A 19,958-nucleotide genomic window follows, 5' to 3' on the forward strand; every position below is an offset into this window, starting at 1 on the left:
AATGCAGGCTAGCAATCTAATGATCCCTTGTGGCACCAGGGGGTATAAAAAGGGCCAGGGATGGATTGTTACAGCACGGGGACCAATAGAAGCAAGGATCTATTATACCTCCGTGGAGGCCAAGAATCAAATGATTCATTGTGACATCAAGTGGCCTAAAAGGGCATGGGATGCATTGTGAGACCACAGAGGTTTAGAGAAGCAAGGAACCATTGTGACCCAATGCAGGCTAACAATCTAATGATCCCTTGTGACACCAATGGGCCTAAAAGGGGCAGGGATGAATTGTGAAAGCATGGGGCCCAAGTAAAACCTGGTACAATTATGCCACCATAGAGGCCAAGAATCAAATAATTCATTGTGACATCAAGTGGCCTAAAAGGGCATGGGATGCATTGTGACAGCACAGGGGTTAAGAGAAGCAAGGAACCATTGTGACCCAATGCAGGCTAACAATCTAAGAATCCCTTTTGACACCAGGGGGCGCAAAAGGACCACGGATCGACTCTGACAACATGGGGACCTATGGAAGCAAGGAACCATTATGACACCATGAAGGCCAAGAATCAAATGGTTCATTGTAAGACCAAGTGGCCTAAAAGGGCTTGGAATGCATTGTGACACCACAGAGGTTAAGAGAAGCAAGGAACTATTGTGACCCAATGCAGGCTAACAATCTAATGATCCCTTGTGGCACCAGGGGGTATTAAAAGGGCCAGGGATGGATTGTTACAGCACGGGGACCAATAGAAGCAAGGATCTATTATGCCACCATGGAGGCCAAGAATCAAATAATTCATTGTGACATCATGTGGCCTAAAAGGGCATGGGATGCATTGTGACAGCACAGGGGTTAAGAGAAGCAAGGATCCATTATGACCCAATGGAGGCTAACAATTTAATAATCCCTTTTGACACCAATGGGCCTAAAAGGGGCAGGGATGAATTGTGAAAGCATGGGGCCCAATTAAAACCTGGTACAATTGCGCCACCATGGAGGCCAAGAATCAAATGATTCATTGTGACATCAAGTGGCCTAAAAGGGCATGGGATGCATTATGACACCACAGGGGTAAGGAGAAGCAAGGATCCATTGTGACCCAATGGAGGCTAATAATCCCAGGATCCCATTTGACACCAGGGGGCGTAAAAGGGCCAGGGATTAATTGTGACAGCATGGGGCCCAATAGAAACAAGGAACCATTATGACACCATGGAAGCCAAGAATCAAATGATTCATTGTGACATCAAGTGGCCTAAAAGGGCATGGGATGCATTGTGACACCACAGGGGTTAAGAGAAGCAAGGAACCATTGTGACCCAATGCAGGCTAACAATCTAATGATCCCTTGTGACACCAATGGGCCTAAAAGGGCCAGGGATTTATTGTTACAGCACGGGGACCAATAGAAGCAAGGATTTATCATGCCACCATGGAGGCCAAGAATCAAATAATTCATTGTGACATCATGTGGCCTAAAAGGGCATGGGATGCATTGTGACAGCACAGGGGTTAAGAGAAGCAAGGAACCATTGTGACCCAATGCAGGCTAACAATCTAATGATCCCTTGTGACACCAATGGGCCTAAAAGGGGCAGGGATGAATTGTGAAAGCATGGGGCCCAAGTAAAACCTGGTACAAATATGCCACCATGGAGGCCAAGAATCAAATGGTTCATTGTAAGACCAAGTGGCCTAAAAGGGCATGGGATGCATTGTGACACCACAGAGGTTAAGAGAAGCAAGGAACCATTGTGACCCAATGCAGGCTAGCAATCTAATGATCCCTTGTGGCACCAGGGGGTATAAAAAGGGCCAGGGATGGATTGTTACAGCACGGGGACCAATAGAAGCAAGGATCTATTATACCTCCGTGGAGGCCAAGAATCAAATGATTCATTGTGACATCAAGTGGCCTAAAAGGGCATGGGATGCATTGTGACACCACAGAGGTTTAGAGAAGCAAGGAACCATTGTGACCCAATGCAGGCTAACAATCTAATGATCCCTTGTGACACCAATGGGCCTAAAAGGGGCAGGGATGAATTGTGAAAGCATGGGGCCCAAGTAAAACCTGGTACAATTATGCCACCATAGAGGCCAAGAATCAAATGATTCATTGTGACATCAAGTGGCCTAAAAGGGCATGGGATGCATTGTGACAGCACAGGGGTTAAGAGAAGCAAGGAACCATTGTGACCCAATGCAGGCTAACAATCTAAGAATCCCTTTTGACACCAGGGGGCGCAAAAGGACCACGGATCGACTCTGACAACATGGGGACCTATGGAAGCAAGGAACCATTATGACACCATGAAGGCCAAGAATCAAATGGTTCATTGTAAGACCAAGTGGCCTAAAAGGGCTTGGAATGCATTGTGACACCACAGAGGTTAAGAGAAGCAAGGAACTATTGTGACCCAATGCAGGCTAACAATCTAATGATCCCTTGCGGCACCAGGGGGTATTAAAAGGGCCAGGGATGGATTGTTACAGCACGGGGACCAATAGAAGCAAGGATCTATTATGCCACCATGGAGGCCAAGAATCAAATAATTCATTGTGACATCATGTGGCCTAAAAGGGCATGGGATGCATTGTGACAGCACAGGGGTTAAGAGAAGCAAGGATCCATTATGACCCAATGGAGGCTAACAATTTAATAATCCCTTTTGACACCAATGGGCCTAAAAGGGGCAGGGATGAATTGTGAAAGCATGGGGCCCAATTAAAACCTGGTACAATTGCGCCACCATGGAGGCCAAGAATCAAATGATTCATTGTGACATCAAGTGGCCTAAAAGGGCATGGGATGCATTATGACACCACAGGGGTAAGGAGAAGCAAGGATCCATTGTGACCCAATGGAGGCTAATAATCCCAGGATCCCATTTGACACCAGGGGGCGTAAAAGGGCCAGGGATTAATTGTGACAGCATGGGGCCCAATAGAAACAAGGAACCATTATGACACCATGGAAGCCAAGAATCAAATGATTCATTGTGACATCAAGTGGCCTAAAAGGGCATGGGATGCATTGTGACACCACAGGGGTTAAGAGAAGCAAGGAACCATTGTGACCCAATGCAGGCTAACAATCTAATGATCCCTTGTGACACCAATGGGCCTAAAAGGGCCAGGGATGAATTATTACAGCACGGGGGCCAATAGAAGCAAGGATTTATCATGCCACCATGGAGGCCAAGAATCAAATAATTCATTGTGACATCATGTGGCCTAAAAGGGCATGGGATGCATTGTGACAGCACAGGGGTTAAGAGAAGCAAGGAACCATTGTGACCCAATGCAGGCTAACAATCTAATGATCCCTTGTGACACCAATGGGCCTAAAAGGGGCAGGGATGAATTGTGAAAGCATGGGGCCCAAGTAAAACCTGGTACAAATATGCCACCATGGAGGCCAAGAATCAAATGGTTCATTGTAAGACCAAGTGGCCTAAAAGGGCATGGGATGCATTGTGACACCACAGAGGTTAAGAGAAGCAAGGAACCATTGTGACCCAATGCAGGCTAGCAATCTCATGATCACTTGTGGCACCAGGGGGTATAAAAAGGGCCAGGGATGGATTGTTACAGCACGGGGACCAATAGAAGCAAGGATCTATTATACCTCCGTGGAGGCCAAGAATCAAATGATTCATTGTGACATCAAGTGGCCTAAAAGGGCATGGGATGCATTGTGACACCACAGAGGTTTAGAGAAGCAAGGAACCATTGTGACCCAATGCAGGCTAACAATCTAATGATCCCTTGTGACACCAATGGGCCTAAAAGGGGCAGGGATGAATTGTGAAAGCATGGGGCCCAAGTAAAACCTGGTACAATTATGCCACCATGGAGGCCAAGAATCAAATGATTCATTGTGACATCAAGTGGCCTAAAAGGGCATGGGATGCATTGTGACAGCACAGGGGTTAAGGGAAGCAAGGAACCATTGTGACCCAATGCAGGCTAACAATCTAAGAATCCCTTTTGACACCAGGGGGCGCAAAAGGACCACGGATCGACTCTGACAACATGGGGACCTATGGAAGCAAGGAACCATTATGACACCATGAAGGCCAAGAATCAAATGGTTCATTGTAAGACCAAGTGGCCTAAAAGGGCTTGGAATGCATTGTGACACCACAGAGGTTAAGAGAAGCAAGGAACTATTGTGACCCAATGCAGGCTAACAATCTAATGATCCCTTGTGGCACCAGGGGGTATTAAAAGGGCCAGGGATGGATTGTTACAGCACGGGGACCAATAGAAGCAAGGATCTATTATGCCACCATGGAGGCCAAGAATCAAATAATTCATTGTGACATCATGTGGCCTAAAAGGGCATGGGATGCATTGTGACAGCACAGGGGTTAAGAGAAGCAAGGATCCATTATGACCCAATGGAGGCTAACAATTTAATAATCCCTTTTGACACCAATGGGCCTAAAAGGGGCAGGGATGAATTGTGAAAGCATGGGGCCCAATTAAATCCTGGTACAATTGCGCCACCATGGAGGCCAAGAATCAAATGATTCATTGTGACATCAAGTGGCCTAAAAGGGCATGGGATGCATTATGACACCACAGGGGTAAGGAGAAGCAAGGATCCATTGTGACCCAATGGAGGCTAATAATCCCAGGATCCCATTTGACACCAGGGGGCGTAAAAGGGCCAGGGATTAATTGTGACAGCATGGGGCCCAATAGAAACAAGGAACCATTATGACACCATGGAAGCCAAGAATCAAATGATTCATTGTGACATCAAGTGGCCTAAAAGGGCATGGGATGCCTTGTGACACCACAGAGGTTAAGAGAAGCAAGGAACCATTGTGACCCAATGCAGGCTAACAATCTAATGATCCCTTTTGACACCAGGGGGCCTAAAAGGGGCAGGGATGAATTGTGAAAGCATGGGGCCCAAGTAAAACCTGGTACAATTATGCCACCATGGAGGCCAAGAATCAAATGATTCATTCTGTCATCAAGTGGCCTAAAAGGGCATGGGATGCATTGTGACAGCACAGGGGTTAAGAGAAGCAAGGAACCATTGTGACCCAATGCAGGCTAACAATCTAAGAATCCCTTTTGACACCAGGGGGCGCAAAAGGACCACGGATCGACTCTGACAACATGGGGACCTATGGAAGCAAGGAACCATTATGACACCATGAAGGCCTAGAATCAAATGGTTCATTGTAAGACCAAGTGGCCTAAAAGGGCATGGGATGCATTGTGACACCACAGAGGTTAAGAGAAGCAAGCAACCATTGTGACCCAATGCAGGCTAACAATCTAATGATCCCTTGTGACACCAATGGGCCTAAAAGGGGCAGGGATGAATTGTGAAAGCACGGGGACCAATAGAAGCAAGGATCTATTATAGCTCCGTGGAGGCCAAGAATCAAATGATTCATTGTGACATCAAGTGGCCTAACAGTGCATGGGATGCATTGTGGCACCACAGAGATTAAGAGAAGCAAGGAACCATTGTGACCCAATGCAGGCTAACAATCTAATGATCCCTTGTGACACCAATGGGCCTAAAAGGGGCAGGGATGAATTGTGAAAGCATGGGGCCCAAGTAAAACCTGGTACAATTATGCCACCATGGAGGCAAAGAATCAAATGATTCATTGTGACATCAAGTGGCCTAAAAGGGCATGGGATGCATTGTGACAGCACAGGGGTTAAGAGAAGAAAGGAACCATTGTGACCCAATGCAGGCTAACAATCTAAGAATCCCTTTTGACACCAGGGGGCGCAAAAGGACCACGGATCGACTCTGACAACATGGGGACCTATGGAAGCAAGGAACCATTATGACACCATGAAGGCCAAGAATCAAATGGTTCATTGTAAGACCAAGTGGCCTAAAAGGGCTTGGAATGCATTGTGACACCACAGAGTTTAAGAGAAGCAAGGAACTATTGTGACCCAATGCAGGCTAACAATCTAATGATCCCTTGTGGCACCAGGGGGTATAAAAAGGGCCAGGGATGGATTGTTACAGCACGGGGACCAATAGAAGCAAGGATCTATTATGCCACCATGGAGGCCAAGAATCAAATAATTCATTGTGACATCATGTGGCCTAAAAGGGCATGGGATGCATTGTGACAGCACAGGGGTTAAGAGAAGCAAGGATCCATTATGACCCAATGGAGGCTAACAATTTAATAATCCCTTTTGACAACAATGGGCCTAAAAGGGGCAGGGATGAATTGTGAAAGAATGGGGCCCAATTAAAACCTGGTACAATTGCGCCACCATGGAGGCCAAGAATCAAATGATTCATTGTGACATCAAGTGGCCTAAAAGGGCATGGGATGCATTATGACACCACAGGGGTAAGGAGAATCAAGGATCCATTGTGACCCAATGGAGGCTAATAATCCCAGGATCCCATTTGACACCAGGGGGCGTAAAAGGGCCAGGGATGAATTGTGACAGCATGGGGCCCAATAGAAACAAGGAACCATTATGACACCATGGAGGCCAAGAATCAAATGATTCATTGTGACATCAAGTGGCCTAAAAGGGCATGGGATGCATTGTGACACCACAGAGGTTAAGAGAAGCAAGCAACCATTGTGACCCAATGCAGGCTAACAATCTAATGATCCCTTGTGACACCAATGGGCCTAAATGGGGCAGGGATGAATTGTGAAAGCATGGGGCCCAAGTAAACCCTGGTACAAATATGCCACCATGGAGGCCAAGAATCAAATGATTCATTGTGACATCAAGTGGCCTAAAAGGGCATGGGATGCATTGTGACACCACAGGGGTTAAGAGAAGCAAGGAACCATTGTGACCCAATGCAGGCTAGCAATCTAATGATCCCTTGCGGCACCAGGGGGTATAAAAAGGGCCAGGGATTGATTGTTACAGCACGGGGACCAATAGAAGCAAGGATCTATTATGCCACCGTGGAGGCCAAGAATCAAATGATTCATTGTGACATCAAGTGGCCTAGAAGTGCATGGGATGCATTGTGACAGCACAGGGGTTAAGAGAAGCAAGGATCCATTGTGACCCAATGGAGTCTAATAATCCCAGGATCCCATTTGACACCAGGGGGCGTAAAAGGGCCAGGGATTAATTGTGACAGCATGGGGCCCAATAGAAACAAGGAACCATTATGACACCATGGAAGCCAAGAATCAAATGATTCATTGTGACATCAAGTGGCCTAAAAGGGCATGGGATGCATTGTGACACCACAGGGGTTAAGAGAAGCAAGGAACCATTGTGACCCAATGCAGGCTAACAATCTAATGATCCCTTGCGACACCAATGGGCCGAAAAGGGCCAGGGATGAATTGTTACAGCACGGGGACCAATAGAAGCAAGGATTTATCATGCCACCATGGAGGCCAAGAATCAAATAATTCATTGTGACATCAAGTGGCCTAAAAGGGCATGGGATGCATTGTGACAGCACAGGGGTTAAGAGAAGCAAGGAACCATTGTGACCCAATGCAGGCTAGCAATCTAATGATCCCTTGTGGCACCAGGGGGTATAAAAAGGGCCAGGGATGGATTGTTACAGCACGGGGACCAATAGAAGCAAGGATCTATTATACCTCCGTGGAGGCCAAGAATCAAATGATTCATTGTGACATCAAGTGGCCTAAAAGGGCATGGGATGCATTGTGACAGCACAGGGGTTAAGAGAAGCAAGGAACCATTGTGACCCAATGCAGGCTAACAATCTAATGATCCCTTGTGACACCAATGGGCCTAAAAGGGGCAGGGATGAATTGTGAAAGCATGGGGCCCAAGTAAAACCTGGTACAATTATGCCACCATGGAGGCCAAGAATCAAATGATTCATTGTGACATCAAGTGGCCTAAAAGGGCATGGGATGCATTGTGACAGCACAGGGGTTAAGAGAAGCAAGGAACCATTGTGACCCAATGCAGGCTAACAATCTAAGAATCCCTTTTGACACCAGGGGGCGCAAAAGGACCACGGATCGACTCTGACAACATGGGGACCTATGGAAGCAAGGAACCATTATGACACCATGAAGGCCAAGAATCAAATGGTTCATTGTAAGACCAAGTGGCCTAAAAGGGCTTGGAATGCATTGTGACACCACAGAGGTTAAGAGAAGCAAGGAACTATTGTGACCCAATGCAGGCTAACAATCTAATGATCCCTTGTGGCACCAGGGGGTATTAAAAGGGCCAGGGATGGATTGTTACAGCACGGGGACCAATAGAAGCAAGGATCTATTATGCCACCATGGAGGCCAAGAATCAAATAATTCATTGTGACATCATGTGGCCTAAAAGGGCATGGGATGCATTGTGACAGCACAGGGGTTAAGAGAAGCAAGGATCCATTATGACCCAATGGAGGCTAACAATTTAATAATCCCTTTTGACACCAATGGGCCTAAAAGGGGCAGGGATGAATTGTGAAAGCATGGGGCCCAATTAAAACCTGGTACAATTGCGCCACCATGGAGGCCAAGAATCAAATGATTCATTGTGACATCAAGTGGCCTAAAAGGGCATGGGATGCATTGTGACACCACAGAGGTTAAGAGAAGCAAGGAACCATTGTGACCCAATGCAGGCTAACAATCTAATGATCCCTTGCGACACCAATGGGCCTAAAAGGGCCAGGGATGAATTGTTACAGCACGGGGACCAATAGAAGCAAGGATCTATTATGCCACCATGGAGGCCAAGAATCAAATAATTCATTGCGACATCATGTGGCCTAAAAGGGCATGGGATGCATTGTGACAGCACAGGGGTTAAGAGAAGCAAGGAACCATTGTGACCCAATGCAGGCTAGCAATCTAATGATCCCTTGTGACACCAATGGGCCTAAAAGGGGCAGGGATGAATTGTGAAAGCATGGGGCCCAAGTAAACCCTGGTACAAATATGCCACCATGGAGGCCAAGAATCAAATGATTCATTGTGACATCAAGTGGCCTAAAAGGGCATGGGATGCATTGTGACACCACAGGGGTTAAGAGAAGCAAGGATCCATTGTGACCCAATGGAGGCTAATAATCCCAGGATCCCATTTGACACCAGGGGGCGTAAAAGGGCCAGGGATTAATTGTGACAGCATGGGGCCCAATAGAAACAAGGAACCATTATGACACCATGTAGGCCAAGAATCAAATGGTTCATTGTAAGGCCAAGTGGCCTAAAAGGGCTTGGAATGCATTGTGACACCACAGAGGTTAAGAGAAGCAAGGAACCATTGTGACCCAATGCAGGCTAGCAATCTAATGATCCCTTGCGGCACCAGGGGGTATAAAAAGGGCCAGGGATGGATTGTTACAGCACGGGGACCAATAGAAGCAAGGATCTATTATGCCACCGTGGAGGCCAAGAATCAAATGATTCATTGTGACATCAAGTGGCCTAAAAGGGCATGGGATGCCTTGTGACAGCACAGGGGTTAAGAGAAGCAAGGATCCATTGTGACCCAATGGAGGCTAATAATCCCAGGATCCCATTTGACACCAGGGGGCGTAAAAGGGCCAGGGATTAATTGTGACAGCATGGGGCCCAATAGAAACAAGGAACCATTATGACACCATGGAAGCCAAGAATCAAATGATTCATTGTGACATCAAGTGGCCTAAAAGGGCATGGGATGCATTGTGACACCACAGAGGTTAAGAGAAGCAAGGAACCATTGTGACCCAATGCAGGCTAACAATCTAATGATCCCTTGTGACACCAATGGGCCTAAAAGGGGCAGGGATGAATTGTGAAAGCATGGGGCCCAAGTAAAACCTGGTACAATTATGCCACCATGGAGGCCAAGAATCAAATGATTCATTGTGACATCAAGTGGCCTAAAAGGGCATGGGATGCATTGTGACACCACAGGGGTTAAGAGAAGCAAGGAACCATTGTGACCCAATGCAGGCTAACAATCTAAGAATCCCTTTTGACACCAGGGGGCGGAAAAGGACCACGGATGAACTCTGACAGCAAGGGGACCTATAGAAGCAAGGAACCATTATGACACCATGGAGGCCAAGAATCAAATGGTTCATTGTAAGACCAAGTGGCCTGAAAGGGCATGGGATGCATTGTGACACCACAGAGGTTAAGAGAAGCAAGGAACCATTGTGACCCAATGAAGGCTAGCAATCTAATGATCCCTTGTGGCACCAGGGGGTATTAAAAGGGCCAGGGATGGATTGTTACAGCACGGGGACCAATAGAAGCAAGGATCTATTATACCTCCGTGGAGGCCAAGAATCAAATGATTCATTGTGACATCAAGTGGCCTAACAGTGCATGGGATGCATTGTGACACCACAGAGGTTAAGAGAAGCAAGGAACCATTGTGACCCAATGCAGACTAACAATCTAATGATCCCTTGTGACACCAATGGGCCTAAAAGGGGCAGGGATGAATTGTGAAAGCATGGGGCCCAATTGAAACCTCGTACAATTGCGCCACCATGGAGGCCAAGAATCAAATGATTCATTGTGACATCAAGTGGCCTAAAAGGGCATGGGATGCATTATGACACCACAGGGGTAAGGAGAAGCAAGGATCCATTGTGACCCAATGGAGGCTAATAATCCCAAGATCCCATTTGGCACCAGGGGGCGTAAAAGGGCCAGGGATGTATTGTGAAAGCATGGGGCCCAATAGAAACAAGGAACCATTATGACACCATGGAGGCCAAGAATCAAATGATTCATTGTGACATCAAGTGGCCTAAAAGGGCATGGGATGCATTGTGACACCACAGAGGTTAAGAGAAGCAAGGAACCATTGTGACCCAATGCAGGCTAACAATCTAATGATCCCTTTTGACACCAGGGGGCGCAAAAGGACAACGGATCGACTCTGACAACATGGGGACCTATAGAAGCAAGGAACCATTATGACACCATGAAGGCCTAGAATCAAATGGTTCATTGTAAGACCAAGTGGCCTAAAAGGGCATGGGATGCATTGTGACACCACAGAGGTTAAGAGAAGCAAGGAACCATTGTGACCCAATGCAGGCTAACAATCTAATGATCCCTTGTGACACCAATGGGCCTAAAAGGGCCAGGGATAAATTGTTACAGCACGGGGACCAATAGAAGCAAGGATCTATTATGCCACCATGGAGGCCAAGAATCAAATAATTCATGGTGACATCATGTGGCCTAAAAGGGCATGGGATGCATTGTGACAGCACAGGGGTTAAGAGAAGCAAGGAACCATTGTGACCCAATGCAGGCTAACAATCTAATGATCCCTTGTGACACCAATGGGCCTAAAAGGGGCAGGGATGAATTGTGAAAGAATGGGGCCCAAGTAAAGCCTGGTACAAATATGCCACCATGGAGGCCAAGAATCAAATGATTCATTGTGACATCAAGTGGCCTAAAAGGGCATGGGATGCATTGTGACACCACAGGGGTTAAGAGAAGCAAGGAACCATTGTGACCCAATGCAGGCTAACAATCTAATGATCCCTTGTGACACCAATGGGCCTAAAAGGGCCAGGGATAAATTGTTACAGCACGGGGACCAATAGAAGCAAGGATCTATTATGCCACCATGGAGGCCAAGAATCAAATAATTCATGGTGACATCATGTGGCCTAAAAGGGCATGGGATGCATTGTGACAGCACAGGGGTTAAGAGAAGCAAGGAACCATTGTGACCCAATGCAGGCTAGCAATCTAATGATCCCTTGTGGCACCAGGGGGTATAAAAAGGGCCAGGGATGGATTGTTACAGCACGGGGACCAATAGAAGCTAGGATCTATTATACCTCCGTGGAGGCCAAGAATCAAATGATTCATTGTGACATCAAGTGGCCTAAAAGTGCATGGGATGCATTATGACACCACAGAGGTTAAGAGAAGCAAGGAACCATTGTGACCCAATGCAGGCTAACAATCTAATGATCCCTTGTGACACCAATGGGCCTAAAAGGGGCAGGGATGAATTGTGAAAGCATGGGGCCCAAGTAAAACCTGGTACAATTATGCCACCATGGAGGCCAAGAATCAAATGATTCATTGTGACATCAAGTGGCCTAAAAGGGCATGGGATGCATTGTGACAGCACAGGGGTTAAGAGATGCAAGGAACCATTGTGACCCAATGCAGGCTAACAATCTAAGAATCCCTTTTGACACCAGGGGGCGCAAAAGGACCACGGATCGACTATGACAGCATGGGGACCTATAGAAGCAAGGAACCATTATGACACCATGGAGGCCAAGAATCAAATGGTTCATTGTAAGACCAAGTGGCCTAAAAGGGCACGGGATGCATTGTGACACCACAGAGGTTAAGAGAAGCAAGGAACTATTGTGACCCAATGCAGGCTAACAATCTAATGATCCCTTGTGGCACCAGGGGGTATAAAAAGGGCTAGGGATGGATTGTTACAGCACGGGGACCAATAGAAGCAAGGATCTATTATGCCACCATGGAGGCCAAGAATCAAATAATTCATTGTGACATCATGTGGACTAAAAGGGCATGGGATGCATTGTGACAGCACAGGGGTTAAGAGAAGCAAGGATCCATTATGACCCAATGGAGGCTAACAATTTAATAATCCCTTTTGACACCAATGGGCCTAAAAGGGGCAGGGATGAATTGTGAAAGCATGGGGCCCAATTAAAACCTGGTACAATTGCGCCACCATGGAGGCCAAGAATCAAATGATTCATTGTGACATCAAGTGGCCTAAAAGGGCATGGGATGCATCATGACACCACAGGGGTAAGGAGAAGCAAGGATCCATTGTGACCCAATGGAGGCTAATAATCCCAGGATCCCATTTGACACCAGGGGGCGTAAAAGGGCCAGGGATGAATTGTGACAGCATGGGGCCCAATAGAAACAAGGAACCATTATGACACCATGGAGGCCAAGAATCAAAAGATTCATTGTGACATCAAGTGGCCTAAAAGGGCATGGGATGCATTGTGACAGCACAGGGGTTAAGAGAAGCAAGGAACCATTGTGACCCAATGCAGGCTAACAATCTAATGATCCCTTGTGACACCAATGGGCCTAAAAGGGGCAGGGATGAATAGTGAAAGCACGGGGACCAATAGAAGCAAGGATCTATTATACCTCCGTGGAGGCCAAGAATCAAATGATTCATTGTGACATCAAGTGGCCTAAAAGTGCATGGGATGCATTGTGAAACCACAGAGGTTAAGAGAAGCAAGGAACCATTGTGACCCAATGCAGGCTAACAATCTAATGATCCCTTGTGACACCAATGGGCCTAAAAGGGGCAGGGATGAATTGTGAAAGCATGGGGCCCAAGTAAAACCTGGTACAATTATGCCACCATGGAGGCCAAGAATCAAATGATTCATTGTGACATCAAGTGGCCTAAAAGGGCATGGGATGCATTGTGACACCACAGGGGTTAAGAGAAGCAAGGAACCATTGTGACCCAATGCAGGCTAACAATCTAATGATCCCTTGTGACACCAATGGGCCTAAAAGGGGCAGGGATGAATTGTGAAAGCATGGGGCCCAAGTAAAACCTGGTACAATTATGCCACCATGGAGGCCAAGAATCAAATGATTCATTGTGACATCAAGTGGCCTAAAAGGGCATGGGATGCATTGTGACAGCACAGGGGTTAAGAGAAGAAAGGAACCATTGTGACCCAATGCAGGCTAACAATCTAAGAATCCCTTTTGACACCAGGGGGCGCAAAAGGACCACGGATCGACTCTGACAACATGGGGACCTATGGAAGCAAGGAACCATTATGACACCATGAAGGCCAAGAATCAAATGGTTCATTGTAAGACCAAGTGGCCTAAAAGGGCTTGGAATGCATTGTGACACCACAGAGGTTAAGAGAAGCAAGGAACTATTGTGACCCAATGAAGGCTAACAATCTAATGATCCCTTGTGGCACCAGGGGGTATTAAAAGGGCCAGGGATGGATTGTTACAGCACGGGGACCAATAGAAGCAAGGATCTATTATGCCACCATGGAGGCCAAGAATCAAATAATTCATTGTGACATCATGTGGCCTAAAAGGGCATGGGATGCATTGTGACAGCACAGGGGTTAAGAGAAGCAAGGATCCATTATGACCCAATGGAGGCTAACAATTTAATAATCCCTTTTGACAACAATGGGCCTAAAAGGGGCAGGGATGAATTGTGAAAGCATGGGGCCCAATTAAAACCTGGTACAATTGCGCCACCATGGAGGCCAAGAATCAAATGATTCATTGTGACATCAAGTGGCCTAAAAGGGCATGAGATGCATTGTGACACCACAGGGGTAAGGAGAAGCAAGGATCCATTGTGACCCAATGGAGGCTAATAATCCCAGGATCCCATTTGACACCAGGGGGCGTAAAAGGGCCAGGGATGAATTGTGACAGCATGGGGCCCAATAGAAACAAGGAACCATTATGACACCATGGAGGCCAAGAATCAAATGATTCATTGTGACATCAAGTGGCCTAAAAGGGCATGGGATGCATTGTGACACCACAGAGGTTAAGAGAAGCAAGCAACCATTGTGACCCAATGCAGGCTAACAATCTAATGATCCCTTTTGACACCAGGGGGCCTAAAAGGGGCAGGGATGAATTGTGAAAGCATGGGGCCCAAGTAAACCCTGGTACAAATATGCCACCATGGAGGTCAAGAATCAAATGATTCATTGTGACATCAAGTGGCCTAAAAGGGCATGGGATGCATTGTGACACCACAGGGGTTAAGAGAAGCAAGGAACCATTGTGACCCAATGCAGGCTAACAATCTAAGAATCCCTTTTGACACCAGGGGGCGCAAAAGGAGCACGGATGAACTCTGACAGCAAGGGGACCTATAGAAGCAAGGAACCATTATGACACCATGAAGGCCAAGAATCAAATGGTTCATTGTAAGTCCAAGTGGCCTAAAAGGGCTTGGAATGCTTTGTGACACCACAGAGGTTAAGAGAAGCAAGGAATCATTGTGACCCAATGCAGGCTAACAATCTAATGATCCCTTGTGGCACCAGGGGGTATTAAAAGGGCCAGGGATGGATTGTTACAGCACGGGGACCAATAGAAGCAAGGATCTATTATGCCACCATGGAGGCCAAGAATCAAATAATTCATTGTGACATCATGTGGCCTAAAAGGGCATGGGATGCATTGTGACAGCACAGGGGTTAAGAGAAGCAAGGATCCATTATGACCCAATGGAGGCTAACAATTTAATAATCCCTTTTGACACCAATGGGCCTAAAAGGGGCAGGGATGAATTGTGAAAGCATGGGGCCCAATTAAAACCTGGTACAATTGCGCCACCATGGAGGCCAAGAATCAAATGGTTCATTGTGACATCAAGTGGCCTAAAAGGGCATGGGATGCATTATGACACCACAGGGGTAAGGAGAAGCAAGGATCCATTGTGACCCAATGGAGGCTAATAATCCCAGGATCCCATTTGACACCAGGGGGCGTAAAAGGGCCAGGGATGAATTGTGACAGCATGGGGCCCAATAGAAACAAGGAACCATTATGACACCATGGAGGCCAAGAATCAAATGATTCATTGTGACATCAAGTGGCCTAAAAGGGCATGGGATGCATTGTGGCACCACAGAGGTTAAGAGAAGCAAGGAACCATTGTGACCCAATGCAGGCTAACAATCTAATGATCCCTTGCGACACCAATGGGCCTAAAAGGGGCCGGGATGAATTGTGAAAGCATGGGGCCCAAGTAAAACCTGGTACAAATATGCCACCATGGAGGCCAAGAATCAAATGATTCATTGTGACATCAAGTGGCCTAAAAGGGCATGGGATGCATTGTGACACCACAGGGGTTAAGAGAAGCAAGGAACCATTGTGACCCAATGCAGGCTAACAATCTAAGAATCCCTTTTGACACCAGGGGGCGTAAAAGGACCACGGATCGACTCTGACAACATGGGGACCTATGGAAGCAAGGAACCATTATGACACCATGAAGGCCTAGAATCAAATGGTTCATTGTAAGACCAAGTGGCCTAAAAGGGCATGGGATGCATTGTGACACCACAGAGGTTAAGAGAAGCAAGCAACCATTGTGACCCAATGCAGGCTAACAATCTAATGATCCCTTGTGACACCAATGGGCCTAAAAGGGGCAGGGATGAATTGTGAAAGCATGGGGCCCAAGTAAACCCTGGTACAAATATGCCACCATGGAGGCCAAGAATCAAATGATTCATTGTGACATCAAGTGGCCTAAAAGGGCATGGGATACATTGTGACACCACAGGGGTTAAGAGAAGCAAGGAACCATTGTGACCCAATGCAGGCTAACAATCTAATGATCCCTTGTGACACCAATGGGCCTAAAAGGGCCAGGGATGAATTGTTACAGCACGGGGACCAATAGAAGCAAGGATTTATCATGCCACCATGGAGGCCAAGAATCAAATAATTCATTGTGACATCATGTGGCCTAAAAGGGCATGGGATGCATTGTGACAGCACAGGGGTTAAGAGAAGCAAGGAACCATTGTGACCCAATGCAGGCTAACAATCTAATGATCCCTTGTGACACCAATGGGCCTAAAAGGGGCAGGGATGAATTGTGAAATCATGGGGCCCAAGTAAAACCTGGTACAAATATGCCACCATGGAGGCCAAGAATCAAATGATTCATTGTGACATCAAGTGGCCTAAAAGGGCATGGGATGCATTGTGACACCACAGGGGTTAAGAGAAGCAAGGAACCATTGTGACCCAATGCAGGCTAACAATCTAAGAATCCCTTTTGACACCAGGGGGCGCAAAAGGACCAAGGATGAACTCTGACAGCAAGGGGACCTATAGAAGCAAGGAACCATTATGACACCATGGAGGCCAAGAATCAAATGGTTCATTGTAAGACCAAGTGGCCTAAAAGGGCATGGGATGCATTGTGACACCACAGAGGTTAAGAGAAGCAAGGAACCATTGTGACCCAATGCAGGCTAGCAATCTAATGATCCCTTGTGGCACCAGGGGGTATAAAAAGGGCCAGGGCTGGATTGTTACAGCACGGGGACCAATAGAAGCAAGGATCTATTATACCTCCGTGGAGGCCAAGAATCAAATGATTCATTGTGACATCAAGTGGCCTAAAAGGGCATGGGATGCATTGTGACACCACAGAGGTTAAGAGAAGCAAGGAACCATTGTGACCCAATGCAGGCTAACAATCTAATGATCCCTTGTGACACCAATGGGCCTAAAAGGGGCAGGGATGAATTGTGAAAGCATGGGGCCCAAGTAAAACCTGGTACAATTATGCCACCATGGAGGCCAAGAATCAAATGATTCATTGTGACATCAAGTGGCCTAAAAGGGCATGGGATGCATTGTGACAGCACAGGGGTTAAGAGAAGCAAGGAACCATTGTGACCCAATGCAGGCTAACAATCTAATGATCCCTTGTGGCACCAGGGGGTATTAAAAGGGCCAGGGATGGATTGTTACAGCACGGGGACCAATAGAAGCAAGGATCTATTATGCCACCATGGAGGCCAAGAATCAAATAATTCATTGTGACATCATGTGGCCTAAAAGGGCATGGGATGCATTGTGACAGCACAGGGGTTAAGAGAAGCAAGGATCCATTATGACCCAATGGAGGCTAACAATTTAATAATCCCTTTTGACAACAATGGGCCTAAAAGGGGCAGGGATGAATTGTGAAAGCATGGGGCCCAATTAAAACCTGGTACAATTGCGCCACCATGGAGGCCAAGAATCAAATGATTCATTGTGACATCAAGTGGCCTAAAAGGGCATGGGATGCATTGTGACACCACAGGGGTAAGGAGAAGCAAGGATCCATTGTGACCCAATGGAGGCTAATAATCCCAGGATCCCATTTGACACCAGGGGGCGTAAAAGGGCCAGGGATGAATTGTGACAGCATGGGGCCCAATAGAAACAAGGAACCATTATGACACCATGGAGGCCAAGAATCAAATGATTCATTGTGACATCAAGTGGCCTAAAAGGGCATGGGATGCATTGTGACACCACAGAGGTTAAGAGAAGCAAGGAACCATTGTGACCCAATGCAGGCTAACAATCTAATGATCCCTTGCGACACCAATGGGCCTAAAAGGGCCAGGGATGAATTGTTACAGCACGGGGACCAATAGAAGCAAGGATCTATTATGCCACCATGGAGGCCAAGAATCAAATAATTCATTGTGACATCATGTGGCCTAAAAGGGCATGGGATGCATTGTGACAGCACAGGGGTTAAGAGAAGCAAGGAACCATTGTGACCCAATGCAGGCTAGCAATCTAATGATCCCTTGTGACACCAATGGGCCTAAAAGGGGCAGGGATGAATTGTGAAAGCATGGGGCCCAAGTAAAATCTGGTACAATTATGCCACCATGGAGGCCAAGAATCAAATGATTCATTGTGACATCAAGTGGCCTAAAAGGGCATGAGATGCATTGTGACACCACAGGGGTTAAGAGAAGCAAGGAACCATTGTGACCCAATGCAGGCTAACAATCTAAGAATCCCTTTTGACACCAGGGGGCGCAAAAGGACCACGGATCGACTCTGACAACATGGGGACCTATGGAAGCAAGGAACCATTATGACACCATGAAGGCCTAGAATCAAATGGTTCATTGTAAGACCAAGTGGCCTAAAAGGGCATGGGATGCATTGTGACACCACAGAGGTTAAGAGAAGCAAGCAACCATTGTGACCCAATGCAGGCTAACAATCTAATGATCCCTTGTGACACCAAGGGGCCTAAAAGGGGTAGGGATGAATTGTGAAAACATGGGGCCCAAGTAAACCCTGGTACAAATATGCCACCATGGAGGCCAAGAATCAAATGATTCATTGTGACATCAAGTGGCCTAAAAGGGCATGGGATGCATTGTGACACCACAGGGGTTAAGAGAAGCAAGGAACCATTGTGACCCAATGCAGGCTAGCAATCTAATGATCCCTTGCGGCACCAGGGGGTATAAAAAGGGCCAGGGATGGATTGTTACAGCACGGGGGCCAATAGAAGCAGGGATCTATTATGCCTCCGTGGAGGCCAAGAATCAAATGATTCATTGTGACATCAAGTGGCCTAGAAGTGCATGGGATGCATTGTGACAGCACAGGGGTTAAGAGAAGCAAGGATCCATTGTGACCCAATGGAGTCTAATAATCCCAGGATCCCATTTGACACCAGGGGGCGTAAAAGGGCCAGGGATTAATTGTGACAGCATGGGGCCCAATAGAAACAAGGAACCATTATGACACCATGGAAGCCAAGAATCAAATGATTCATTGTGACATCAAGTGGCCTAAAAGGGCATGGGATGCATTGTGACACCACAGGGGTTAAGAGAAGCAAGGAACCATTGTGACCCAATGCAGGCTAACAATCTAATGATCCCTTGTGACACCAATGGGCCTAAAAGGGCCAGGGATGAATTGTTACAGCACGGGGACCAATAGAAGCAAGGAATTATCATGCCACCATGGAGGCCAAGAATCAAATAATTCATTGTGACATCATGTGGCCTAAAAGGGCATGGGATGCATTGTGACAGCACAGGGGTTAAGAGAAGCAAGGAACCATTGTGACCCAATGCAGGCTAACAATCTAATGATCCCTTGTGACACCAATGGGCCTAAAAGGGGCAGGGATGAATTGTGAAATCATGGGGCCCAAGTAAAACCTGGTACAAATATGCCACCATGGAGGCCAAGAATCAAATGATTCATTGTAACATCAAGTGGCCTAAAAGGGCATGGGATGCATTGTGACACCACAGGGGTTAAGAGAAGCAAGGAACCATTGTGACCCAATGCAGGCTAAAAATCTAAGAATCCCTTTTGACACCAGGGGGCGCAAAAGGACCACGGATGGACTCTGACAGCAAGGGGACCTATAGAAGCAAGGAACCATTATGACACCATGGAGGCCAAGAATCAAATGGTTCATT

Source organism: Cinclus cinclus, chromosome 10, assembly GCF_963662255.1.
Source record: "Cinclus cinclus chromosome 10, bCinCin1.1, whole genome shotgun sequence".
NCBI lineage: Eukaryota > Metazoa > Chordata > Aves > Passeriformes > Cinclidae > Cinclus > Cinclus cinclus.